Consider the following 27207-nt stretch of genomic DNA (forward strand, 5'->3'; position numbering starts at 1 on the left):
CTACTCCTCCTGGGTGTATTTGCTTCTTTTTGTTCTAGAGCTTTTAGGTGTGCTGTCAAGCTGCTGACATATGCTCTTTCCTGTTTCTTTCTGCAGGCACTCAGCGCTATGAGTTTTCCTCTTAGCACAGCTTTCACTGTATCCCATAAGTTTGAGTATGTTGTATCTTCATTTTCATTAAATTCTAAAAAGTTTTTAATTTCTTTCTTTATTCCTTCCTTGACCAGGTTATCATTGAGTAGAGCATTGTTCAATTTCCACGTATATGTGGGCATTATTCCCTTATTGTTATTGAAGACCAGTTTTAGGCCGTGGTGGTCCGATAGCACGCATGGGATTATTTCTATCTTTCTGTACCTGTTGAGGCCCGTTTTTTGACCAATTATATGGTCAATTTTGGAGAAAGTACCATGAGGAGCTGAGAAGAAGGTATATCCTTTTGCTTTAGGATAGAATGTTCTATAAATATCCGTTAAGTCCATTTGGCTCATGACTTCTCTTAGTCTGTCTACATCACTGTTTAATTTCTGTTTCCATGATCTGTCCATTGATGAGAGTGGGGTGTTGAAATCTCCCACTATTATTGTGTGAGGTGCAATGTGTGTTTTGAGCTTTAGTAAGGTTTCTTTTACGTATGTAAGTGCCCTTGTATTTGGGGCATAGATATTTAGGATTGAGAGTTCATCTTGGTTGATTTTTCAACCAAGGAAGTGTCCTTCCTTATCTTTTTTGATGACTTTTAATTGAAAATTGATTTTATTTGATATTAGAATGGCTACTCCAGCTTGCTTCTTCTGACCATTTGCTTGGAAAGTTGTTTTCCAGCCTTTCACTCTGAGGTAGTGTCTGTCTTTGTCTCTGAGGTGTGTTTCCTGTAGGCAGCAGAATGCAGGGTCCTCGTTGCGTATCCAGTTTGTTAATCTATGTCTTTTTATTGGGGAGTTGAGGCCATTGATATTGAGAGATATTAAGGAATAGTGATTATTGCTTCCCGTTACATTCATATTTGGATGTGAGGTTATGTTTGTGTGCTTTCATTCTCTTTGTTTTGTTGCCAAGACGATTAGTTTCTTGCTTCTTCTAGGGTATAGCTTGCCTCCTTATGTTGGGCTTTACCATTTATTATCCTTTGTAGTGCTGGATTTGTAGAAAGATATTGTGTAAATTTGGTTTTGTCATGGAATATCTTGGTTTCTCCATCAATGTTAATTGAGAGTTTTGCTGGATACAGTAACCTGGGCTGGCATTTGTGTTCTCTTAGGGTCTGTATAACATCAGTCCAGGATCTTCTGGCCTTCATAGTTTCTGGCGAGAAGTCTGGTGTGATTCTGATAGGTCTCCCTTTATATGTTACTTGACCTTTTTCCCTTACTGCTTTTAATATTCTTTCTTTATTTTGTGCGTTTGGTGTTTTGACAATTATGTGACGGGAGGTGTTTCTTTTCTGGTCCAATCTATTTGGAGTTCTGTAGGCTTCTTGTATGTCTATGGGTATCTCTTTTTTTAGGTTAGGGAAGTTTTCTTCTATGATTTTGTTGAAGATATTTACTGGTCCTTTGAGCTGGGAGTCTTCACTCTCTTCTATACCTATTATCCTTAGGTTTGATCTTCTCATTGAGTCCTGGATTTCCTGTATGTTTTGGACCAGTAGCTTTTTCCGCTTTACATTATCTTTGAGAGTTGAGTCAATGATTTCTATGGAATCTTCTGCTCCTGAGATTCTCTCTTCCATCTCTTGTATTCTGTTGGTGAAGCTTGTATCTACAGCTCCTTGTCTCTTCTTTTGATTTTCTATATCCAGGGTTGTTTCCATGTGTTCTTTCTTGATTGCTTCTATTTCCATTTTTAATTCCTTCAACTGTTTGATTGTGTTTTCCTGGAATTCTTTCAGGGATTTTTGTGATTCCTCTCTGTAGGCTTCTACTTGTTTATTAATGTTTTCCTGTGTTTCCCTAAGTGTGTTCATGTCTTTCTTGAAGTCCTCCAGCATCATGATCAAATATGATTTTGAAAATAGATCTTGCTTTTCTGGTGTGTTTGGATATTCCATGTTTGTTTTGGTGGGACAATTGGGCTCCGATGATGGCATGTAGTCTTGGTTTTTGTTGCTTGGGTTCCTGCGCTTGCCTCTCGCCATCAGATTATCTCTAGTGTTACTTTGTTCTGCTATTTCTGACAGTGGCTAGACTGTCCTATAAGCCTGTGTGTCAGGAGTGCTGTAGACCTGTTTTCCTCTCTTTCAGTCAGTTATGGGGACAGAGTGTTCTGCTTTCGGGCGTGTAGTTTTTCCTCTCTACAGGTCTTCAGCTGTTCCTGTGGGCCTGTGTCTTGAGTTCACCAGGCAGCTTTCTTGCAGCTGAAAATTTGGTCTTACCTGTGGTCCCGAGGCTCAGGTTCGCTCGTGGTGTGCTGCCCAGGGGCTCTCTGCAGCGGCAGCAACCAGGAAGAACTGTGCTGCCCCTTCCGGGAGCTTCAGTGCACCAGGGTTCCAGATGGTCTTTGGCTTTTTCCTCTGGCGTCCGAGATGTGTGTGCAGGGAGCAGTCTCTTCTGGTTTCCCAGGCTTGTCTGCCTCTCTGAAGGTTTAGCTCTCCCTCCCACGGGATTTGGGTGCAGAGAACTGTTTATCCGGTCTGTTTCCTTCAGGGTCCGGGGTGTCTCTGGCAGGGGTCCTGCTGCTCCTGGGCCCTCCCCCACGGGAGCCCAGGGGCCTTATACAGTTTCCTCTTGGGCCAGGGATGTGGGCAGGGGTGAGCAGTGTTGGTGGTCTCTTCCGCTCTGCAGCCTCAGGAGTGCCCACCTGACCAGGCGGTTGGGTCTCTCTCTCACCGGGTCTGGGAGCAGAGAGCTGCTGCGGGCCGGGATCCGCGGGTGTGGGATATTCTATTTCTTAAATAAGAAATTATTTAATTTGTAGTCAAGCTCCTTTCTTACTTCTGCATATTCTCTATTGAATTCAGCTCTTAAAAAAGAAAGAGACTCACTTGATATGTTAGAAAGTAAATTATCCAGGATTTAGCTATGAGACAAACTTTGTATAAACTAACTATGGCTTATTTCAATGTTTTCAAGTATATCTATTCATTTATTGGTGTGTGTGTGTATGCATGTGTATGTTTCAGTGTGTGTCTGCATGTATATGTTTTTATGTGTGTGGTTCTATGCATTTGTTTCTCTCTCTCTCTCTCTTTCTGTGTGTGTGTGTGTGTGTGTGTGTGTGTGTGTGTGTGTGTGTCCCATGTCACAGAGAAACTAGTTATTTGGAGGACAACTTGCAGAATTCCATTCTCTTCTCTCTTTCTCCCATCTGGGTCCAGGAGACAAAACTCTTGTTCAACATACTAAGGAATATTTTGCCTTTCTGTTCTGGTTAGCCTTTCATCAACTTGAAAGAAGTTAGTCAACTGGGTAGAGACTCAATGAGAAAATGTCAAACTCAAACTGGCCTTTGGCATTTCTGTGGGATATTTTCACCTAGTCCACTGTGAGTGACGACACACATGGAAAGGTGATTATGGGTAGTGTACGAATACAAGTGAGCATGTGTGACAGCATCCTTTCCTGGTCTCTGCTTCATTTATTGCTTCCAGGATCCTGCTTTCCTTCCCTTCCCTTACTTTTTCCAGTGATGGACACTTTCCCGCAGATGAAACCCTTCCCTTCCCAGGTTACTTTTGGCTATGATGTTTTAGCACAGCAATATCTCTTTTTGTAGAGTAAAACCTTACTTCCTTTACCCAGTGAATTATGATGAATGCATAAATTAATAAATGCATGTATGAGTTAATGGTGGGGACTTTACGTTTATTAAAGCATGATGTTTATTTGTGATTCTAATTTTAGTCTTCCTGAGTTCAGTTGCTTTAATTCTCATTTAGTAAAAAAGAAAACAAAAAATATAGAAGATCAAGATGAAGGAGTCCCAAACTAGTGATTTATTATTCTATTGAGTATGGTCTGCCTGAGTCAGAAGGTCTCTTTTAGTAATTAGTGTTGTATTTATTTGCACATAACATTTAGAAGCATTTTTGGCTAAAAAGCAAAGTCATTTAAATGCAGTTCAGAGTTCAGGGAAGGAAGGAGGCTGGTTAAAAATTCATCATTATAACATTAGTGGTTTAGATTTTTACCTCCCTTATAATAGTCAAACCTCTGAATGAAACAATTGTGTGTTTATGTGTGAGTGTGTCTGGCGGGAGACTTGGGGAGAGGGGGTAAAGGAAAGAGAAAAAGAGAGGTTCTTTTAAGCTTTTCATTGATTCCAAAGAAAATAAATACCATGAAATAAACTAGTCAGAAACTACAGTGTGGTGGGGTTCGATTCTGTGTTTAATTCAGTAATTACTTACTGAATGGCACCTGTGTACGCCAGTAGCCTATGACAAGATACATGCAAACAGCTCAAGCTTGAGGTCTCAGTTTAATGACAAGGGTTTGTTAGTATGTACTTGAGGGAGTTACAAAGGCAGCAATAAGTGTTCATGTGAATCATTTTGTTCTACAAGATAGAAAAAATGAGGCTAAATTTCTGATGTCAAGAATTGTAATATCTCCTCTTGTGGGCTAACATTAGAAGAACCAAAGGGGAGGGGTCAAATCCCTTCTCTCTCTGGTCTCCTGATGGTCCTTTAGGGAAAGATTGTATGGAGTGAAATAATTTCAGCCACCCCACACAACACTCAGACTCTAGAAAGAGAAGACCTCGAGAGTCAATAAAGTAAGTCCACCGCCAAGAGTCAGTGGACTGTTCTCCACATTAACAACCATGTACCTCAAGAAGACTGGGTAGACTTTCTGTCCAGCTTAGGGTTGACTGAGGATGAACATGTTACTATTGAACTAGAAAAATGAAGACATGCATCCTAAAGATAACCCAGGGCTGAATAAAATTTGTATCACGACAGTCTGGTACTGAGGCTGACACTCAGCTTCGGTATGGACTGCTAATAATGTTCCATTCTAAGTAACTTACGTCGGCCATCTTGGAAATGTCGTTATAACATGTTGGGAGCACAGAGGTTCTTGGCCTTATAAATAAGAACTAAAACCAAGAACACTAAATGTGTGGAATTGTCTTTTCAACAATGGGAGATGTGTATAACCTGTTTTTCCGTCTAGGTGGCTGAGAATGGAGGTGGTTAAAAACTTGGTGATTTAGGGAAATATGTGGGATTGCAAGCCTTTAATCTCAGCACTTAGGAAGCAGTGGTCAGGAAGCAGAGACTGTTGGATATCTGAGGTCCAGGCCACCTGGTCTACAGAGTAAATTCCAGGGCTACTACACATAGAAACCTTGTCCTGAAAAACAAACAAACAACAAACAAAAACAACAAACGAAACAAAAGGAAAACCACCTAGTGATATAATATCTGTAGGGTAAATCCTTCCAAGGTCTCACAGAAACAACCAGGGGTGGATAATTTTAGGTGACTTTTCATTGTCTGTATGGCATGGTGTTCCTCCAAGTCCTGATAGCCAGAATCAGAGATACTTAATAGACTCTGTAACCTTTGTATTATCCATATAATCAGAAGTTTCCCCAGGCTCTCATATCCAGGATTGGAGGTGGCTAATAGCCCAAATGACCTCTGTGCTATCTGTATGACAAATTCTTCTATAGGCCCTTAGTATGACACCTGTAGTCTATCTTTAAAACCTATATTTTTAAAAGAGGTTACATGTACTTTGAGTTGAGTTTCAATGTAATTATGCCTCCTTCTACACATCGGGATTGTATTACATCAGGAAACTTTTTTCCCCCAAATTGTGCCTTGCTTATATATGCTTACCATAAACTGCTCATGGTCAGACTCTAGACATTTAAACCAGCATGGCTCAGTATGTTATGCAGAAGCAAGCTTCATTTTTGCCTCATGTGGATCAGACCCTGCCAGCCCGGATGGTCACTGAAACCCCACAGCAACTCTCAGACTTTTCTCAAGCTAGCAATAGAGAGTCAATGTCAGACACAGCAAGAACAAAGACTCAAGGCTCAATCTCGACATTTTAAGAGGCGATTGGTTTGTTCTTACATTCTCCAGGTGTTAATGATAGGATCATCTGCCCTGTGTAGAAACTATTAAATTTGCCAATAGTTTTGTAAAGAACAACTGTCCAACATTGCACTGGTGAAACAACGTAGATCATGCCCCTCAGACTCCTGTCACTTTATCATTAAGTCACCTTTTATGTGTTACACTTTTACTGAGGCTTATGGAAGAGTTAGATAAGAAAGAAAATTATAGTTAAGTAACATTAAAAAATAATTTAAAGGATAGGTAATAATAACCACAGCGGATCTAGTGTTTTATTATTACATGGAGTTTGGTTGGGTATTGTTTTGCTATGTCAGTTCATAAACTTTCCCAGTGCAGCTAGTGCAAACTTGTTTTCAGTACAGTAACCAAATTTCCTTGATGTCCTTCCTCTCCCTTCTTCTGTCCTTCCCATCAGTCGCAAGAACTAATACCTGAGAGCATAACTTGTAGATTTCTTGTATGATGAGTATGTGCAGAATATTCAAACTATGACTCTAGGTGCTAAATTGGGCTCTTAAAATACAGTAGAGGCAATTTTCCTGAGAGTAATTTTGTCATTTGTAAGAACTGTGTGTTTTAGAACTCAGGGGCTCAGTCTTGATGGAAGCAGAAGATAATCCCATTTTTACAACACATCACAAAGAAGCAAATAAGCCAAATCAATCAATAAATAAAAAGCTTGAAAAACTGTCAGATCTCCATGTGAAACACATCAAAATTTCATGTAAAGTAAGCCTGAATCAGGATATAATGCTATCAAATAAGTCACTTTACGATTCTTCTCTGGACTAAGAAATGTCATCTTCTAAGAGCAACAGAGAGCCTACTGAGCAACTCAGTGACACTAATTTCTAAGCCTATACAAAATATCTGTGTCTTTTTCTATCTTTGATTCCATGGTATTTTTAAATACCTCTACATCTGCGCCTCCCAGAATTCAGAGAACAGAGCTTTGATCCCTAGCAAAGCGGTCCTAGTAGACATAGAAGCATTTTGTATGTCTAGATGTCTACAACAAAAATACTCTAATACAGAGATGAAATCACTCAGCACTTTGGTTAGGGAGAATTGGACTGTTATGGGAAACTGACCAGTCTTCAAGTTCTCATGTCTTTAAATGTATATACTTATTTTTCTTGGATCCGTATGAGAGTTTTGCCTGCATCTATATAAGTATTCATGAACAGAAGAAGAGAGTCTTACCAACACTGGAGTCACAGACAATTATGAGCTGCTTTAAAGATATTGGGAATTGAGCCATGGTCCTCATCAAGAAGAGTAATGTTCTTATTCCTGAGACATGAATTCATCTCAGTTATTAGCACGTTGAAAGACAGAATTCAGTCAAGAGACTTAATTTAAACAGTTTACTTAAGCCAAGAGAAAGCAAAGGGAGGTGGTATCAAAACCACATAGAAGTGGCATTATTCTATTAGGTCTTTGGAAGATGAAACACTTTATTAGCATGCATACCTGAGAAAATGTGGTAGCGCCCAAGTTTCTGATATAGAGATCATTGAATTTAACAGCATCTTCAAGGGCGCTTGACCACTGGGATCATCATGAAATACAGCTACTTGGTTATAGCTAGTTCTCCTATTACCTCATGTCTACTAATTCTTTGCCTACCTGGTATCATTTAGTTCAAAATTTAGCCACCCTAAATTGAAGACAGATCAATAAAGTTTTCTGCTTTAATGTCATCAACATGAAAGTAACAAAGCCTCTGGAAAAAACATCCTTTACTGCCAAGCTTTCTTTATTAATGTAAAAGTGTCTAAAACAGAAGATTAAAAAAACAGTCCATCAGCATTTAATTCTTACTCGTCATAAATAGACTTTACCAATTTTCCTACTTTTAAAGTTCTAACTTAAGTTTTAAATTGTATTGAAATATGTGAGGGAATCTATTCATTTTTTCTCATATGTCTTACCAACCGGGGAATATCCCATCCTGTAAAAAGTATATATAAATTTAATCTTTATTCAGAAAGATAATATTAAAAATGCATATCCTGGCTTAGATTTTCATTTGATTATTTCTTGACTCTTTTATTTATTGTCAAAGGTGTATTCTCAACTCCCAGAAGAACTGAAAAGGACACAGATATTTCCTATCATGTGTTTCCTCTGAATTAGCTGTTCTTTTTTTGAGAGGCTGACATTGGAGCATTTCTCACTGTTGGTGTTGTGTTTAGTAATAGCTATCTGTCAATCTCACAAAAGTACCACTTAAAAAATTCTAGCATCCTCCAGACTGAAGTTATATCTCTCAACTCTCTCACAGTTTCCACTGAGAAGCTCAGTCAAGTAAACATACAGAATGAACTTCCATTGTCCACAACATATTCATATTTATGTATGTTGCAACATATTTGAACACCATGTTCAAAGTAGCTTCTCAAATTTAAATTTGCAACATGATCTTTTATGACAGGAAGCATTCATCTGGTTGTGTTTTATAAATTGAAGCTATTTTCTAAAATAAATGTAAATATGATGTGGAAAGCATGCAACACAATTAGAATTATTATCGTGATAAAAGAAATGATTGTATTTATACATTACCTTTTAACATGTTTTATGTTTCATAAAACGTCATAGTATCATCCTTTATATCATATTCTTTGCAAAATCCTGAAGAATTGGACAGAATGCTCATATTTTATCAAAGCAGAACAGGCAAAGGAGGATTTAAAAGACCATGCTAGGTTCATATAAAATGCATAATAGTTGACTTGCTAATTTATTAAAATAGTGATATTCATCTATATAGACAGAAATAACATTTCCATATGTGCTATAGAGGAAGGCACACAGATAAGAAAGTATCTCGTGAGAAGACCAGGTAAAGAGGCACTCTACGTAAACTCATCTAGTATCTGGCTCTTCAGGCATTCTAACTAGGCTAATTGGGTTCCAGATGATGTATTTCTGCATTTCTCACTATCTGATTAACATCCTATTATTTTTAGCAGGAATTTTGGGAAATTAGACGTGAAAATTATGCTGAAGTTTTCCATGACAAACTGTGTGTGTGTGTGTGTGTGTGTGTGTGTGTGTGTGTGTGTGTGTGTGTGTGTGAAACCAATGATCTCTTTCACTATATTTAATTGCAATTACCAGGTCCTATAGGTTTTGGGAATTTTTTTGTTTGCTGGCTGTTTACTTTTATCAACAAGAATTCCTTGTGCTATAGAGATATAGAGATTCAAGGAGACGTGCATTTATCTCTGGGTGACTGTAAAGAGTTGTTTCGTACCAATTAGTCTTGTAATAGGAACTGATGAAAATTCAGTGCTAATCCACTGAAATAATTTCCTTAATCCTGCGAAACATTCCAGAGCTTCCTGGTTCATCCTTTTCTCTCTTTTATTCCATAAAGTGGGGAAATTTATATATCAGCTGGTTACTTTTTGATCCGTAGTGTCTGCAACAGTTCCTCCTATATGGAGTATCTATTAAATAAAAATAGGAGGAAATAAAATATGAAATGTGTTTGATAGCAAAATTATGTATTATCCACTTATCTCTAGATTCTGATATAATGACAGAGGAAATAGGAAATCTAAAAAGGTGTAATGGAAAAGAAAAGAAAATATGCTAGAGTGGGTTCTCCAAGTTACTTTTTGTGGATCGGTATACGTAGGTATATTTCTTATGATAGAGGGAATGACTCAGGGTAGGAAGATCAGGTATAAGGATAAGAGGAGACAAAAAGTCTTCTGAAATAAAAGGGAAATGGCCCACGGGGGCTGACCGACACATGGAGCACACATCAGAGATTCAGTTGGAGGACTGGAAAAGTGAAAGGTGAAGGGACGTCGTGTGCTAATCATGATGCTGAGATCCTTTCTTATCTCCCTACACTGAGAAATTTAACGTAACTAAAACCACAGAGACTTGAGGATGATTTGTGAAGCAGAGAACAATTTTAAAAAGATAGATGAATTATTGACTGATTGTGTCTTGATAGGAGTTACTCATCAGAGAATGCTGAATGAAGCATGTAGAAGGAAGACCTAAGCACGGAAGGAAGTCCTCACCAAAATGAATGACGGGACATTGTTTACACTTGCCTCTCGTTTTTGTGGATGAACTGTAACATGCTATGCTTATTTTGTATTAAATTATATTATGTGATAGTATGATTTAGGCATGGTATTATGTTTCTAGGTTTAAGACTTATCAAAGACATCATCATTATTTATTCAGTGAATCCATTCGAAGGGATATGTTCAGCTGAGAAGAGAGTGATAGAAAATGGGAGGGGTCCTGGAATAGATACGAAGCACTTGCTCATGAGCCATGCTTATGTTTGCAACATTTAAAGTATTACCACACCGGCTCACCCTTTAGAACTGAGAAGACTTGCAGGACCCCAAAAATGTTTTGCTTCCTCATGGAGGCCTCTGGGGCCCCAACAGTGACAAGCTTGGAAACCTGTCCCATGAATCCCTTCTCAGTCAGGTTTGTCTGGGTCATAGTCAACAGAGTTGACTTCCACACACTTCCTTCATCTCCATTGTCTGCCTCTGGGATTGCCTGTTGCTCCTGAGGACTTTGAAGGAATCTCAAGAGTATCCTGCTTCTGTTGGAGGTCTACAGGGCCCCAAGAGTAACCAACTTGGAAACATCCCCACCAACTCATTTTCAGTTGTGTCTGCCTGAGACACAGCCTGCGTAGTCCAGTCCTCTCACTTCCATTGTCTAGCACACCACTACTCCAGCCTTCCCTAGAAGTACTGCTGTTATCAGGATCATGCAGCCACCTCCTGGGGAAACCATACGGCTAAAGGTCAGTGTAAGAACCTACCACCAGAGCACAGATATCATGGTACAACAATCCCTGAATATCCTAATGAAACTGAAGCACAGGCAGATGATTTTAAATCCAATCTTATAAATATGATAAAGATCTTTGAAAAGGAAATGAATAAATCCCTTAAAGAAATACAGTAAATTATATCCGAGGAATTAGAGGTATTAAAAGAGGAAGCAAAGAGATATAAAGAAATGCAAAGAAGTGCAGGAAAATATGATTAAATAGGTGAAGGATATGAATAAAATTGTCCAAAAACTGAAAATGGAAATAGAAGCAAGAAAGAAAACACTAAGTGAGGCAATCCTGGAGATAGAAAACAACCTAGGGAAGAGAACAGTAATACAGACATAGGCATCACCATCAGCATACAAGAAATGAAAACCAGGATTTCAGGCATAGAAAAATATGATAGAAGAAAGCATAGCTCAGTCTAAGAAAATGCAAAATCTAAAAGCTTCATGACAAAAAACATGAAGGAAACTTGAGACGTTACGAAAAGACCAAACCTAAGAATAACAGGAGAAGATGTCCAGCTCAAAGGCCCATAAAACATCTTCAACAAAATCATAGAAGAAAATTTCTCTTACCTAAAGGAAAAAATGCCTAAGAAGATAAAGAAGCTTACAGAGCACCAAACAGATTGGACTGGAAAAGAAAATCCTCCTAACACATGATAATCAAAACACTAAATATACAAAAATAAGAAAGAATATTAAAAGCTGCAAGGGGACAAGGCCAAGTAATATATAAAGGTAGACCTATGAGAATTATAACCAATTTCTCTGAGACAATAAAAGCTAGAAAGCCCTGGCCAGGGGGCTTACAGACTCTGATACTACAGATGTTAGCCCAGACTACTATACCCAGCAAAACTTTCAATCGTTATGGGTGTAGAAACCAAGATATATTGTGACAAAATCAAATTTAAACAATATATTTTACTAACTGATCCCTACAGAGGATACTAGAAGAAAATTTCCAACCCAATAAGGGTAACTACACTCAGGAAAAACAAGAAATAAATAATTTTGCACCACTAAAACTAAAAGAAGAGTTAACACATATACATACATACACCGCCACCGCCGCCACCACCACTACTACTACCACAATCATCAACATAACAGGAATTAATATTGGTCAACATCAATGGACTTAACTCCCCAGAGTTAAATAGATGCATAAACAGAGTCCACTATTCTGCTAGATAAACGAACCACATCTCTGCAAGAAAGATAGAGTAAAGGTCTTGAAAAGGCTTATCCAAGCAAATGGACTAAAGAAATAGGCTAGTTTAGTCATTCTAATATTTAATAAAATAAGACTTTCAATCATAAGTAATCAAAAGACACTTCATACATATCAAAGTAAATACACAAAGAGGATATCTCAGTGCTTGAACACTATGCTCCAAATGCAAGGGCACCTGTAACTTTAATTTTTTTTAAAACAAAATCTCCTTTTTTTCCCATTTACTTGATTGGATATTTCCTTTATTTACATTTCAAATGTTATCCCCCTTCCGGTTTCCTCCAGAAACCCCCTATCCTGTCACCCCACTTTTGCCTCCATGAGGGTGCTTCCCCATCTACCCACACTCTCCCTCCTGCCTCCCTGCCCTGGCATTCCCCTACACTGGGGCATTGAGCCTTCACAGGATCAAGGACCTCTCCTCCCATTGATGCCCAACAAGGCCTATCCTCAGCTACATATTCAGTAGGACACATGGGTCACTCCATGTGTACTCTTTGGTTGGTGGTTTAGTCTCTGGGAGTTTTGGAATATCTGGTTGGTTGATATTGTTGTTCTTTCTATGAGGTTGCAAACCCTTTCAGCTACTTCAGTCCTTTCTCTAACTCCTCTATTGGGGACTTCATTCTCAGTCCAATGGTTGACTGTAGGCATACCCCTCTGCATTTGTCATGTTCTGGCAGAGCCTTTTAGGAGACAGCTATAACAGACTCCTGTCAGCATGCACTTCTTGGAATCTGCAAGAGTGTCTGGGTGTGGTGGCTGTATGTGGGATGGATCCCCATGTGTGACAGTCTCTGGACGGCCTTTCCTTCAGTCTCTGCTTCACACTTGGTCTCTGTATTTTCTCCTGTGAGTATTTTGTTCCCCCTTCTAAGAGGGACTGAAGCATAAGTATTGGTCTTTCTTCTTCTTGAGCTTCACGAGCTTTTGGGCTAATATTCAATAATCAGTGATGGCATACCATGTGTGTTCTTTACCTTGTGTTGCTCCCCGATATCTACACAGGGAAACCAAGATTTATTTAGAATGGCAACTCAATAGGTGAGCAATTAAATGATCTATCCTTACCTTCTAAGCTAATCTGGCTACCTCCATTATACTTACATATTATTATTGATCTGGCTTGAAGAGATCCCCTTTTCATGGCTCAGATTTCTCTGTCCTCTCAGTCCATCTCTCTCCTTCTCTCCTATCCTCTTTTATTATATTTTCCCTCAGTCACTCTTCATATTTTAAATATTAGGCATGTACAATAGTTATATAATACATAATTACATAATACAATTCATGAAAGCACTAATTAGTAATTCTTTCTTTTTTTATTTCCCATCCTTATTAACTTGAGTATTTATTTACATTTTCGATTGTTATTTCATTTCCCGGATTCCTGGCCAACATCCCCCTAACCCCTCTCCCTCCGCTTCTCTATGGGTGTTTCCCTCCCCATCCTCCTCCCCATTACCACCCTCCCCCCAACAATCCCATTCACTGGGGGTTCAGTCTTGACAGGACCAAGGGCTTCCCCTTCCACTGCTGCTCTTACTAGGCTATTCATTGCTACCTATGAGGTTGGAGCCCAGGGTCAGTCCATGTATAGTCTTTGGGTAGTGGCTTAGTCCTGGAAGCTCTGGTTGGTTGGCATTGTTGTTCATATGGGGTCTCAAGTCCCTTCAGCTCTTTCAGTCCTTTCTCTGATTCCTTCAACGGGGGTCCCGTTCTCAGTTCAGTGGTTTAATGATGGCATTCACCTACGTATTTGCTGTATTCTGACTTGTGTCTCTCATCTACATTCTGTTCCTGTCAACCTGCACTTCTTTGCTTCATCCATCTTATCTAGTTTGGTGGCTGTATATGTATGGGCCACATGTGGGGCAGGATCTGAATGGGTGTTCCTTCAGCCTCTGTTCTAAACTTTTCCTACCTATTCCCTCCCAAGGGTATTCTTGTTCCCCTTTTAAAGAAGGAATGAAGCATTCACATTTTGGTCATCCTTCTTGAGTTTCATGTGTTCTGTGCATCTAGGGTAATTTGAGCATTTGGGCTAATATCCACTTATCAATAAGTGCATACCATGTGTGCTTTTCTGGGATTGGGTTACCTCACTCAGGATGATATTTTCCAGTTCCACACATTTGCCTATGCATTTCATAAAGTCATTGTTTTTTATAGCTGAGTAATAATATTCCATTGTGTAGATGTACCCCATTTTCTGTATCCATTCCTCTATTGAAGGGCATCTGGGTTCTTTCCAGCTTCTGGCTATTATAAATAAGGCTGCTATGAACATAGTGGAGCATGTGTCTTTCTTATATGTTGGGGCGTCTTTTGAGTATATGCCCAAGAGAGGTATAGCTGGGTCCTCAGGTAGTTCAATGTCCAATTTTCTGAGGAACCTCCAGACTGATTTCCAGAGTGGTTGTACCAGTCTGCAATCCCACCAACAATGGAGGAGTGTTCCTCTTTCTCCACATCCATACCAGCATCTGCTATCACCTGAGTTTTTGATCTTAGCCATTCTGACTGGTGTGAGCTGGAATCTCAGGGTTGTTTTGATTTGCATTTCCCTGATGACTAAACATGTTGAACATTTCTTTAGGTGCTTTTTGGCCATTCAATAATCCTCAGCTGAGAATTGTTTGTTTAGCTCTGTACCCCATTTTTAATAGGGTGATTTGGCTCTCTGGAGTCTAACTTCTTGAGTTCTTTGTATACTTTGGATATTAGCCCTCTGTCAGATGTAGGATTGGTAAAGATCTTTTCCCAATCTGTTAGTTGATGTTTTGTCCTAATGGCAGTGTCTTTTGCTTTACAAAAGCTTTGCAGTTTTATGACGTCCCAATTGTTGATTCTTGATCTTAGAGCATAAGCCATTGGTGTTTTGTTCAGGAAATTTCCCCAGTGCCCATGTGTTCGAGACTCTTCCTCACTCTTTCTTCTATTAGTTTGAGTATATTTGGTTCGATGTGGAGGTCCTTGATCCACTTGGACTTAAGCTTTGTACATGGTGATAAGAATTGATCTATTTGCATTCTTCTACATGCTGACCTCCAGTTGAACCAGCACCATTTGTTTTAAATGCTTTTTTCCATTGGGTGGTTTTTGCTCCTTTGTCAAAGATCAAGTGGTTATAGTATGTGGGTTCATTTCTGGGTCTTCAATTCTGTTCCACTGATCTACCTGCTTGTCTGTGTACCAATACCATACAAACAGAAAAAATATTTTCAAACATTCTATGACATCATTATGCCATTGTTGTTCTTTCTATGAGGTTGCAAGCCCCTTCAGCTCCTTCATTCCTACCCCTAACTCTTTCATTGGGGTCCCTGTGTTTAGTCAAATGGTTGGGTGCAAGCATCCATATCTGTATTGGTCAGGCTCTGGTAGAGCCTCTCAGGGGATAGCTGTTATTGTTTAAATTTTGACCCACCTTCCATGGTGTACACATGGTCTCTGGAGAGCGTTCATGAGCTTGGAGCTACCTGTGCTGCCCCTGGGATGAATCCTTTCACTGACCCTCAAACTAGGACCTTTCCTCTGTAGTGATAGTTTTCCTCCCTCTCTTTTTGAGACAGTTTAAAATGCCAGGCCAGGCCTGGATAAACTGCTTTCTGGCTCAGGAGCACTGATTCTAAATCTAGCCCCACCACTGGTAGGGGCAATTAATCGCTATTCTCACCAACAGGTCTATCGGTCTTCAATGCCTGTCCCCATTTCCTGGGAATATTTTGATCTAATTTACACTAACCAGAAAACAATATCTCTGTCTGGCCCCACACCCAGGCCTCCCCCTTCTCCCCTCCTCTGCTGTAGCTCCTGGTTGGTGCCTGTGAAAAGCAGATCTGGTCCTAGGTCTGGTCCCATTCCAGGGGAACTCTGTCTGGGAGGCTTGCTTTCCCACAAGCGTGTGATCCCTAAGATCCTCCTACAAGATAGCTCTCTCTCTCTTTCTGTCCCTAACAATAGCTATACTGAGCTTCTGTCAACAAGTTCTTCTTGGCATCAGCAATAGTGTCTGGGTTTGGTCTTTGCAGATGGGATGGATCCCTAGGTGGGCCAGTCTCCGAATGGCCTTTCCTTCAGTCTCTGCTCCACTCTTTGCCCCTACATTTCCTTTAGGTAGGAGCAATTCTTGTTAATATATTTGAGATAGGTGGGTGGCCCTATCTCTCAAGTGGGCACTATGCCTATCCTCTAGATATGCTCTCTACAGGTTCACTCTTCCCTTTAGCGGATATTTCAGCTGTTACCCCTGTTGGGTCCTGAGACCCTCTTCCTCTTGGCATCTGGGACTTTCTAGTGGCTAGCCCCAGTTCTCCACCCCTTACTGCTAAACAACTGTTCAATTTATTGACCCTCTACAGCTGAGAAGCACTTAAAGAAATCCTTTGTCATCTGGGAATATAAATGAAAAGGACTCTGAGATTCATTTTACACCCATCAAAATGACTAAACTCAATAGACACCACATACTGGAGAGGAAGTAGAGCAAGAAGAAGCTTCCTCCATTGCAGGTAAGAGTACAAACTGTACAACCACTCTGGAAATTAAATTGGCAAATTTTTAGGAAATTTGGAATAGTTCTACTTCTAGATCCAGCTATTAGATCCTGGGCATAAACCCAAAGATTCTCCACCATCCCATAAGGACACTTGCTAAACTATGTTCATATAAGGTTTATTGATAATCAAAAGAAACTGGAAACAACCTAGATATCCCTTAACTGAATTATAGATTAAGAAATTGTGGTACATTTAAATGGTGAAGTACTACTCAGCTATTAAAAACAAGGACATCATGAATTTTGCAGGTAAATGGATGAAACTGTAAAATATCATCCTGATAAAGATAACCCAGACACAAAAGGACATACATGGTGTGTAGTCACTTATTAAAAACCCAGGATATTGAAAACTATCCTCAAAAATAAAAGAACTTCTGGGGGAATCACCATTCCTGACCTCAAGCAGTATTACAGAGCAATAGTGGTTTAAAAAAAACTGTATGTTATTAGTACAGAGACGGGCAGGTAGATCAGTGGAATAGATTTTAAGACTCAGAAATGAACCCACACACCCATGGTCACTTGATCTTTGAAAAAGGAGCTAAAACATCAAGTAGAAAAAAAGATAGCATTTTCAACAAATGGTGCTGGCTCAACTGGAGGTCAGCATGTAGAACAATGCAAATAGATCCATTCTTATACCCCTGTACAAACTTGAAGTCTAAGTGGATCAAGGGCCTCCACATCAAACCAGATACACTCAAACTAATAGAAGAAAAAGTAGGGAAGAACCTCGAACACATGGCCACTGGGGAAAATTCCTGAACCAAATAACAATGGCTTATGCTCTAAGATCAAGAATTGAAAAATGGGACCTCATAAAACTGCAAAGCTTCTGTAAGGCACAGGACACTGTCATTAGAACAAAATGATAACCAACAGATTGGGAAAAGATCATTACCAGTCCTACATCCAATGGAGGGCTTATATCCAAAACATACAAAGAACTCAAGAAGTTTGACTCCAGAGAATCAGATAACCCTATTAAAAAACAGGGTACAGAGCTAAACAAATAATTCTCAGCTGAGGAATATCGAATGGCTGAGAAGTACCTAAAGAAATGTTCAACATCCTCAGTCATCAGGGAAATGCAAATCAAAACAACCCTGAGATTCTATCTCATACCAGTCAGAATGGCTAAGATCAAAAACTCAGGTGACAGCAGATGCTGGCAAGGATGTGAAGAAAGAGGAACACTCCTCCATTGTTGGTGAGATTGTAAACTGGTACAACCACTCTGGAAATCAGTCCGGAGATTCATTGGACACAGCACTATCTGAGAACCCAGTTAAACCACTCCTGGGCTTATATTCAAATGATGCTCCAACGTACAACAAAGACACATGCTCCACTATGTTCATAGCAGCCTTATTTATAATAGCCATAAACTAGAAAGAATCCAGATGCCCTTCAACTGAGGAATGGATACAGAAAATGTGGTGCATCTACATAATGGAGTACTACTCAGCTATGAAAAACAATGACTTCATGAAAAAAAAAAAGCATGGTATGCATTCGCTGACAAGTGGATATTAGCCCAAAAGCTCAAATTACCCAAGTTACAGTTCACAGACCACATGAAGTTCAACAAGGACAACAAAGTGCCAAAGTGAGGATGCTTCAGTCCTTCTTAGAAGGGGGAACAAAAATATTCATAGGAGGGTTATGGAGACAAAGTTTGGAGCAGACACTAAAGGAATGACCATTCAGAGCCTGCCTCACCTGGGGATACAGCCCATATACATACAGCCACAACCTAGAGAATATCTATGAAGCCAAGTACATGGTGACAGGAGCCTGATATCACTGTCTCCTGAGAGGCTCAGGCAAAAAATGACAAACACAGAGGTGAATGCTAACAGCAAACCATTGAACTGAGAACATGATCCCCATTGGATGAATTACAGAAAAGATTGAAGGAGGTGAAGGGCTTGTAACCCCATAAGAACAACAATACCACCAACCGGAGTTCCCAGGGACTAAACCACTACCCAAAGTCTACATATGGACAGACCCATGGCTCCCGTTGCATATGTATCAGAGGATGGCTTTGTTGGACACCAACAGGAGGAGAAGCCCTTGGTCCTGCCAAGGCTCGATGCACCCCTGTGCAGGGCTAAGTTGGGGTGGGGTGGGAATGGGGTTGGTTGGGGAGGTGGAACATTCTTATAGAAGAAGGGGATGAGGATGGGGTAGGGGATTTATGGATGGGAAACTGGGAAAGGGAATAACATTTGAAATGTAACTAAAAAATCCAATAAAAAAAGAATTATCGCTTATTTTCCTATATTGTCTTGGTACACTAGCAGAGGCATAGTATAGTGACTTGATGTTTATGACTTAGAACAAAATGCATGTATTTATTGAATGTGTGAATGAATATCCTGGATACACAGATTTTAGGAATTTACCTTGCTGAATTTGCCTGTTACAGGATTAATCCTGCAGTATTTTAAAGCATCAATATAGGAAATGTAAACCACTTACTCTAGTTACAATTCTCTGTTCCCGAGAACAAAGTACATTAGTGTCTCCGTCCCATTTGTATATGACTTTAAAAATCGATTTCTCTTTCTGAGGAGGTAAATTGCTGGAATGAACATCTGTTCCCAAGGAACATCAAATGCAGACCTCCTGCTGTCTGAACAAACATGAAAAATGAAAGGCCTCTGCTAGAGGCCTAGGACCTAGACCTCGGCTCCGGTTCCGTTTGAAGCGAGCTTTGAAATTTGGATATTTTAGTGTTCTGTTTTGCCCTCATTTTGTTTTGTTTTCTGTATTTTTAAGACCAGAGAAAAAACAATGTTGTAAAAGCAAACATGGATTGCAGATAGCAAATAGTTATCCACTTTTGTAAGTACTTATTGTTGTATTCAAACAATGTGGCAGGGTGCTGAACCCCACACAATACAGGACGAAGCAAACATATTCTTGGTTAACTACTGTCCACTAGCATTGCAAAGTAAGGATTGCTTTTTTATTAACAACGAAATCATAGCCCATTCACATTGCTTCTTATATCACTTTCTTGTTCCCGCAGAAATCAACCTTGAGTTTTAAGGTATTTTTCTGAAGATTGCTATCTTTAAATATCTGCTCATCATATCAACCTGAGGTGAAGAAACAAAGGAATCTTCAGGAATATTTACTGAAATGTGTTAGGATTGAGTGAGCTACTGATACTCAGCGAGTGTTGGCCCTAACATTATACAAAGCACAGACTGTGTATAAACAGAGAATCTAAACTAATAAAGATCTTCCACTACTAACCTGAAATGTTCTTTAACTAATTCTGTCACAGAGTTAGGCCATTTAAAATGTGCTATTTGTCATTCTGATGAAAGGCTCCTGAGATCATGAACTTATTCCGGAAACGCCTGAGAATCCACACCCAGCCATTGTGTGAGTTCCAGGCGAGGAAGTGCTGCAGAATTGTAATGGGAGGTGCATATCAGTTGCCGCGGAACCCTGAGTAGTGTTTATATGTTTTACAGTTCGTCCAAGCACTTTCCATCCACGTTTCTCTGGAAGATTCTGCTACGCAGTTATGTTTCAAGCTGAGTTCACACATAACTGAAGCAGATTCTATAATTTGTGCCATCTTACTGCCACTTGAAATTTTGTATTTTATATACAAAGTTTTTATAACCAGAAGTTTTATAAAGATGTGCACCCCAAAACTTGGCCTTATCCTATTTTTCTTTTATTTCTTTTTATTTAGTTGGAAATAGTTTTTTTATATGCTATATTCTGATCATTGTTTCCCTTCCCTCATCTCCTCTCAAAACTTTCCCACCTACCCACCCATCCAAATCTATGTCTTCTTTCTGTCTTTCTTTAGAAAATAAACAGATAAATAGACAAAGAAAAAAAAGGACACACATAAGAAGGACACACACACACAACACAACACAACACACAAAGACTCGAGGAAACCATAAACACACACACACACACACACACACACACACACACAAACACACACACACACAATGTAATATGTAAACAAAAAACAGGATGGAAGAAAAAATCCAAAGTAAAGTATCCTGGGGCAAATAACAACAAAGAAATCTCAAAAAAAAAAAAAAACCCTCAGAATTTATTCCAAGTTGGCTGTCTATTGCTGGGTGCCCTTAAATATGGTTTGTGTATTCAGGGAGACTCCGTTGAAGAGAACTACTTTTTCCTTTGAAAACAACCATCAGTTAGAGACAGTTCCGTGTTAAGGAAGCTCTCTCCTCTCAGTGCTGGGACCCCATATGGCTTAGCCCTGGGCAGGCCTTTGTGCATGCTGTCATGTGAGTTCACATGTAGGTGAGTGTTGTTTTACGTGGGGAGCATTGTTTCTGTAGTGTCTTCCAGACCCTCTGGCTCGTACACTCATGCTGCTTCCACATCTTCAAAGTTCTGAGCCCTGAGGGTGGGGATTTGATGGACACTCCCCATTTTGTACTGACTGTTCCAAGATCTCTTACTCTCCGCATGTTGTAGAGCTGTGGTTCTCTGTATGAGTTCCCATCTGCTGCAGGAGGAAGCTTCTTGGATGATGGCTGAGAAAAGCACTGATCTACCAGTATAGCATGCTGTCACTAGGAGCCATTTATTGCTACGTTCCTTTATCAGAACGTAATATTTTGTTTTCCCCTAGTTTCATTGGAGTTAAAACATATGAGCGTTGAAGCTAACAATGGAACCAACTTAGAGTAAAACACAAAGAACACTTTTAAACATGAAATAGCACTTATAAAATCTAGAACATCTAAAAATATCCTGTTGAACCTGGAGATAGAACTATGAAGGACAGGAGAGGAAAGGAATGGGTAAAAGTGAAAAAAAATTAATGTCCATCCTCTCCAGATTCGATGAAGAATACAAATCTGGATATATCAGAGGGCCAATGAAATTCAAATACAAAGTTCATGAAGTAACCACTCCCAGGCACATAATAATCAGTTCTCTTAAAGCCAAGTGATAAATTGATCTTTTTCAAAGCTAGAGAGTCAGAAATACACATTAAAGAGAGTTATAAAGGCAGAAAACAAAACAAAGAGTAAAGAGTTATTAAAGCAAGATCTTTAAAGTTTGACTTAAATCTTTAGGAAATTTCTGACCTAAACTTCTACCACTAGAAAAAAGCTTTTAAATGTAAAAGTAAATTATAGTCATTTCAAAATGTACAAAACATAAAAGATGTACCACCCACAAAGCTATTTAAGAGCAGTTAACAGCAGGTTTTTAGGAGCAGGTAAGATATTAAGGGGTAGAATATGAATCCAGGGCCGATGAGAATCTGGAGGATGATAAATATGTTTAGTTACTTCTTAAGAAAGCGAGGGGTAGGAGAGGTATCCTTCTCAAAGTGAAGAAAGAGCACACGAGTTTCCCAGTGCCAAATGATCAGTTTTGAAAGCATCCACACGGGTAGCATTAAATGGACTGAACAGGTTTTATTTAGAAATGTACATGTGAGTGAACATCCCCATTCTCAGCTTCAAGCTTCTACAGTGCTCCTTACAATTTCTATGTCTTCCAGGCTTCCCAGTCTGGTTGATGAGGAAAGAAAATATCTTCAGTCCTAAGAGAGCATCAGTAATGTTTCCTGCAATATTTCCAAATTCTTTCTTCTCTAACGGTGATGAGTAGATGAGTGTGTTGGTAGACTAGCAACTTTTTGGAGCCTACAGTTCCTTTATTGTACAGATCTCTCCTCTCTGCTGCTCAATCTTCTGAATGTTAATTACTTTAGTTTTGAGACACTCCTCTTAAGTCAGGAGGTCTCATCTCCCTAATTTTCTCCCTTCCTGCATTACCTGGGAATGTGTGGCAAGGAAATGAACTGTATAAATACCGGGACAGAAATGCAATATTAAAATTGATGCCTCTGATTAATAAAAGAGAAGGTGTTTGTCTTAATCCAGAGCCATTTTCTGCTAATAGTTTTATTTTAGAATTCATAATTGCTAAAATTGTCTGAAGACTCTCTGCTCATCAAATCTGATGACATTTTTACTTCCAAAATTATTCCTGATGGCGTTTATTTTAATTAGTGTCTCAAAGTCAGTTCACAAATCATTTAATGGTCTTTAAATGTAGTTTGATTAAAGAACATAGGTAAATTTAAAGTTGACTCACCATGCCTGATGTTATTACAATTATCACCAAGAAATCCTTTTTGGGTCAGTTTTGTAATGCTTAGAATTGTAGATACTAGAATGATATATGCTATTGTTGATTAATGAGTAGGAAAGTTAAAATTTCTTCCTCTTCATTGTGGGGAATAAGTTTTCTTCTGCAATAGTTTCATCAATGGACATTTCCTACAATGATCTGCCACATCCCCTTATTTGTCATTCAGAAAATATATATTCAAGATCTCCCAAAACTTGTTTCCATTGGCAACCATTCCTGCATATCATCTACTTTTTCAGTGTTATTAACTTTAAAGCAGCCATTTACCTGAATTTGATAGCTACTTGAAAAGACTATTCTCAGTAAATATTTCCTAACCATGGTAACTGCAAAGTGCAAGCAAACATAGATATTCTTACAGTCGAGTGTTATACTCAAATAGTGTTGGCAGTAGTAAGAATAGATTGTTTCGGAGGATTTGGGGAAAATGTCTTAACTCATCTGTCTTATACAAGATTCCTGGAAGTTTTTATATGCCGTTTATGAAGAACAAAGTAGAAAAGATACAGGTTTTTTTTTCTGTACCCTACAAGTATCAGGCATCATTCTGGACAGCTGTCATTTAACTCAAGCCATGGGAGGACACTGTGTGCTTGTCCTTTTTCTATCCTCATGTACACACATTCCTTTATAATTTATTTACTTTTGTGACAGGGTCTCACTGTGCTATCTTGGCTGACTAGGAACTCATTATGTGGACTAAGCTGGCATCGAACTTTCAGACATCTACCTGACTCTGCCTTCAAAGAGCTGAGACCAAAGGCACGCATCACCACACCGAGATAAGCCACTTTAGTGTATGTTGTACAATATGGATGCCCTCATAAAATTACCCCTGAACTGTACAGAGAAGTTACATACCCTTTCATGTTGAGGCATTATTATTCCCTAATCCTCACCCCCACTTTTCTTACAAAACATATTGAGATGCATTTGTTCATTTATTCATTCAGAAAGTATTTATTTTGTGCCTACTGTATGCCAGGCAGTGATCATGCCGACAAACACCAATACTGGCCATCTTAGTCTTATTGCTGTCTCTCTCAAGGTGGTTTTATGCTGATCAAATAATTGCACAAACAGTTGGCAAGGTTCAAATGGAGAGAAAGGAACCAGTGTGGTGCTAAGTAATCTTCAACATTAGGAGATAATGAACAAGAGAGTAGTCAAGGAAAAGTGAGGCTGGGCCCCTAAGTGTGAGTGATAGATCTGAAGATGCAAGACGACGAGAAAGACATATTCAGTAAACCTAACAGGTGTGTTCTGCAGCCTGTAGTTAAATAAGTGTACAGCCAGCTTGAGGGAAGAGAATATAGACCAAAGGCATGGCGGGGAGACAAGCTATCTCCCAGGAAGGGTTTGGTTTCACCTTAGAAGTGTTTATTGGGTTATAGGGATATATAATAGTGAGATTATATGAAATGTGGGCCCAGATAGGAACAAACTCCTCCTAAATCAAAGAGATCATACGGCATTGAGCTCCTATGAAAAGTGCAGAATGTCTAGGCTCAGGAACTTTTTTTAGAAATTAATCACTTGGGCACATTGCAAGGCTGTGCACGAAGGAGGAGAGAGGCAGATGTGCCAAGCATACCTCTTAGCTTTCTAAATGGTGCTCTTGATATAAACTGGCACATTTTATTAGCACAGGATACAGGAACTATGCATTTTGGGGGGTAGGAGTAAGAATGTTATTTTTTAAAAAAATCATTATTTTATTTATATGAGTACATTGCCACTGTCTTCAGACACACCAGAAGAGGGAATGAGATTCCATTACAGATGGTTGTGAGCCACCATGTGGTTGGTGGGAATTGAACTCAAGACCTTCAGAACAGTCAGTGCTCTTAACCACTGAGCCATCTCTCCAGCTCCAAGAATGGTTTTTTGATATGAGGCTTACCTGCATACAGCTTTTAGCTCAAAGAAACAGACACCAACAATTGAACGAAACAGCAATGAGTAACAAAAAATGATGTACATTTCAGGAGTGACTATGGTAACCTAAAAAAATAAAATAAAAATGATAATTGGACAATGAGGGCAACACACTCAAAGCTACGAGGAAAATGGAGAATGAATGATGTCACTCTGCTATTGGCCTCAACTCTTTAACTGACATGGGCCTTTCATTAAAAAAAAATGCTTGTCTATTTCTCCCATTGTTTTATTTGAATATTTCACATTTTAAATAACACTCTGCAAGTGTCTTTCTGTCCTTGCACAAAACTAATCATGGTCTTTCTGTAACTTTGAAAAATATGAATATGTGCTTGAAAATATGCTTTGCACTTCAAAAAATGTTTAAAATTTGTGCTTTTGTTGTTAGCTTAGTCCTTTAGTTTCTTTTGAGACTCTCTTCTTTGTTTTGCTTTTTAAATATTAGCTCTAGTTTCTCTGTTAGTATTGTTCCTCTTCACACATATGTCTTTATACATGCACATGCATGCATTACTGCATGCAGTCACACAAATACACATCTATACACACATGCACACACTCATATGCAAAATTGGACACACATGCACACACACACACACCTATAACCACACACACACATACACACACACACCACACACACACACACACACACACACACACACACACACGAACATAATGACACTAATACCTGAGACTTTTGCCTCTAGATAAGAGCTCAGAACTTTTCTTTGTTCCTTGCAGAAAATCCATTTTAAAAGCTTTAAGCCTTTTGTGGGAAAGCTTTGTATATAAGAGAGGAGAAATTGGAATTTTTGAGATATATCCTAGAACTCAGCTTTTTACCTTGAAGATGCGTTTATATTCTCTTACTGTTTCTCTCAATTTGCGCCTGTTTCTTTTCTCACTTCTCCCTTTCCCCTCCCTTCTTCATGCATCTTTCTACCAAGTGCTTTCCAGCTCCTTGCCTTTCAGATGGACCGTCACACAGAGCCAGTTTCATCTGTGCACTTGTGTCTGTTGGTGATGCTCAAACTAAATATTTTTTCCTAAATGTTAAATAAAATTTCCTCACAGCTGCACACATTGCATTTCTCTGGATGATTAAAAAAATCATGAAGTTTTACTATAAATTTTATATCTGCACACGAAGGAGCACATAACGTTTGCTGTCTAATAATACAAACTTTTAATATTTCAGTAAAGCAAATTTAACCTGTATAATAAGAATTGTGGCATATTTATAGGTCCCATTTCTGGAATTACACTTATTTGAATGTTTGGTTTAGTGGAAGGAAGGCTGGCTTCCCTAGTATCACGCTCATCCCTCTCTACCTTCCTTTAGCTTATTCCTTGCCTTCAGACTCACACTCTGACCACTGGCTCCAAGATACAGTGGAGGCATGTACAAGACCCCTGCCTCATGGCCAATATTGACCTCTCCGTGACTTAGACACGGCATTTGGGATATACTGAACTCTATGGATATAGTCAGTGTAAAATCATTTTGCCATGTAGACATATACAGAATAAACCAAGACTTCCACTTTGGTTTAAAAAATGTCAATGAACATATATTTGGTTTGCGATATGAGAGAAATTGAAGACCCAAAACGTGAAGCCAAGGTAGATAACTAGGAGACTGATAGTTTAAAATAATATTTATAAGTATATATAATATGGAGAGATTATATAAATAAATACACACTTTTCTTTTTATGTGTACTGAAATTGTTTAAAACAAAAATGATAACACAGTACCTTATACACATTGCTAAGAACACCAGGACAGAGATACTGTATATTTTTATGAGAGTCCTATAATTTCCTGATGATAAAGACTAGCCCAAAACGTATTGAAATGATTATTCATTACCTGCATGATTTTTGCATTCCATGTTTTAGCAGAGTGGCAATTGCTATAGGACAAAAATCAAAACTGTCTAATTCCAGCTCTTGGCATCATTTTAACAACACTTCCTAATATGAGTTATCACATTAATATTTCATGTTTAGCTCAATGCTCCCAGAGGCCATTGTTGTTGATTAGTATGGCTTTTAAATACTGTTGGAGCTTTTTAATTTTCTTGGAGTTATAATTCGGGTGTAACTCATCAGGCAAATTATCCTTGCCATTTTAAATCATATTTCTGATAATGTGAAAATTATCTAAACAATTTTACGTATCTGACATCATCTAAAACTCCATTTTTCTTTACAGGAACAGTTTAAAATGTTATAAACATAGTCTTCTACTGTTATTTACACCACTAACAGTTTAACATGTACCATGATAAAAATACTTTAAAGCTTATGCATTCAAGCATCAAAGATAGGCCTTAATCATAACATCATTGACAGGAAAGTCTGTCCCAAAATTAATTATTCCAGTATTTCTGATCA

At 38.8% G+C, this 27207-nt stretch overlaps 1 long non-coding RNA gene across 8 annotated transcripts in view; it reads left to right on the forward strand.

Annotated features, from left to right (window-relative positions):
• The first annotated feature begins 15400 nt into the window (after window positions 1-15400).
• Window positions 15401-27207, forward strand: part of LOC103690238 (uncharacterized) — a 46808-nt gene continuing 35001 nt past the window's right edge. For 2 of the 8 annotated variants that reach the window (XR_010053275.1, XR_010053276.1), the window contains exons 1-3: window positions 15411-15765; window positions 16080-16232; window positions 16478-16627. This is a non-coding gene — a long non-coding RNA (uncharacterized LOC103690238). Of the gene's footprint in view, window positions 16233-16477; window positions 16628-19717; window positions 19947-27207 lie in introns of those variants that run through there. The other 6 variants (XR_010053280.1, XR_010053277.1, XR_010053274.1 and 3 more) reach the window with 6 other exon arrangements.

Source organism: Rattus norvegicus, chromosome 7, assembly GCF_036323735.1.
Source record: "Rattus norvegicus strain BN/NHsdMcwi chromosome 7, GRCr8, whole genome shotgun sequence".
Lineage (NCBI taxonomy): Eukaryota > Metazoa > Chordata > Mammalia > Rodentia > Muridae > Rattus > Rattus norvegicus.